Here is a 1,984-nt window from a genome sequence, read left to right on the forward strand (position 1 = left end):
ATTAAATTATCCTTTAGTAACGTAGGCTTTTTTTTCAGATAAATGTCCAGATTAACGAAGCCGGACCAAACTTCTGTATATAAATATTGTAATGTTTTTTTTCTAGCACTACGAATCTTTTGAAACACATCAAAGCATATGAAGCAGAGAATTTAAATTTATTTAAATAAATTAAAGTGTAAAATTAAAATCAACAGGTTTCGCTTTATAGTCGTTTTACTTTTACGTGCTATTCAAGTATTTACAAGCACTCGGCGTTTAAATTAAAATGCTTTCGAAGGAATATTTTTAAACGTTTGCATATTTTTAATCCGACACTGACACAAATTGGTATTTTATTGAAAACATTATTATGAAATAATATTTATTATAAAACTTGTTCTATATTTGTATGTATGCTTTGACTCATGTAATAACAGCCCTATTTAACACTTAAGTCAAATTCAAAAATCAAATATATAAAATTCTCGTGTCGCGGTGTTTGTAGTTAAACTCCTCCGAAACGGCTTGACCGATTCTCATGAAATTTACACAAAATTGGGTATTTCGATTCGGATAACATCTATTTTTCACCCCCCCCCCCTAAATGATAAGGATAGTTTCACCCTTAAATTATTACTTTTTGTTTTTGTTATATGTTTTTATGATACAGCTTTAAAAATACATAAAATCTCTAATTTTCACCCCACTACGATCAACCCCCATTTTTTATTATAAATGATATACACGGCAAAACGACGTTTGCCAGGTCAGCTAGTCATTTTATAAATATCTGTTTAATAAAAATTATAAATTAAAGTGGGCTCAGAATGGTTAAAAAATAATGAAAGACAGAAAACACAGTCAATATTTTAACTTATTACTAACTTTTTATTATCAATTCTTCTTTGCTTAGTTTTAAAGAACATGATTATAGTTGGTACTCAATAGTACTAAAAAAAACCTTGAATAAATTCTAGTTTAAATAATACCTGCACTGGACAAAACATACTTTAATTTGCCAAAAATAAAATAATTAACTCATTTAACATTACACATATCCAAGCTTATTAATATAAGAAATAAAGTAAAGGGAATGTTTTATGTTTTAAGGGGGAAAGGGGGAGGTGGAAGGTAGCCACGGCCATAGTATGCGGTATCGTATACCCCACGTCCCAATAAACCATATCGTCCCAAATTGTAGCCATTCAATGTTGTTAACAGGTAAATGGCGTTGGTTGACTGAAACAAAAGAATGCGGATTATGTGTTAAATTGTAACTCACTAAAAGAGATTTATAATAATTCTCCTGATAAATCTGCCTCGGCGGCTATTGTGAGTGAACATTTTTTTTATTTTTTTTTATTGATAAAGTTTGCCAACGCTCGGCACACTGATACATTGGTAAAAACAATTAGAGGCAAACATGACATTCATTTAGATCACACACAAATATCAATCGAAACAATTTTAAACAAAACAAACATTGCAAAAAAGAAACAATTACAAAAAACTAAAAACTTTAGTGAAGGAAAATTCTGTGAGCAAACTAACAGGCATACGACCCAAAAAATTGACAGCGTGTGTCCCAGAAGGCTCACTAAGACGATAATTAAAAAGACTTATTTCTAAAATATACAGTAAAATAAAAATCTCACCTGTAGTAGAAATAACACGGTGAAAAGAAAAACGCACGTTACAAGTTTCATCTTCGTCTTTCTCTTAAGTTTGTGCTCAAAATAATTTGAATGTTACATTTATATAGGATTGATAATTGCTATAAGAAATAACATAATTATACGTTTTTACATACAGTAAAATTAATGTTTCATCATAATAGGTAAAAACAAAACTTTGAATTATTATATCAGATATAAATGGTGTGTTTTTTTGTATGATATTGATTTTATATGAGGAGATAAACGGGCAAATGGCTCACCGTGATGTCGCCCGTGGACACTCACATTACCAGATGGCTCGCAAGTGCGCTGCCGGTCTTTTAAGT

At 30.3% G+C, this 1,984-nt stretch overlaps 1 long non-coding RNA gene across 1 annotated transcript; it reads right to left on the reverse strand.

Annotated features, from left to right (window-relative positions):
• Positions 1 to 846: 846 nt before the first annotated feature.
• Positions 847 to 1,714, reverse strand: LOC123689643. Its single transcript, XR_006750568.1, has 2 exons — positions 1,638 to 1,714; positions 847 to 1,221 (listed from the first exon to the last, which is right to left on the reverse strand). It is a non-coding gene; the product is annotated as an uncharacterized LOC123689643 (long non-coding RNA).
• Between the last annotated feature and the right edge of the window lie 270 nt (positions 1,715 to 1,984).

Source organism: Pieris rapae, chromosome 13 (assembly GCF_905147795.1).
Source record: "Pieris rapae chromosome 13, ilPieRapa1.1, whole genome shotgun sequence".
NCBI classification, from domain to species: domain Eukaryota; kingdom Metazoa; phylum Arthropoda; class Insecta; order Lepidoptera; family Pieridae; genus Pieris; species Pieris rapae.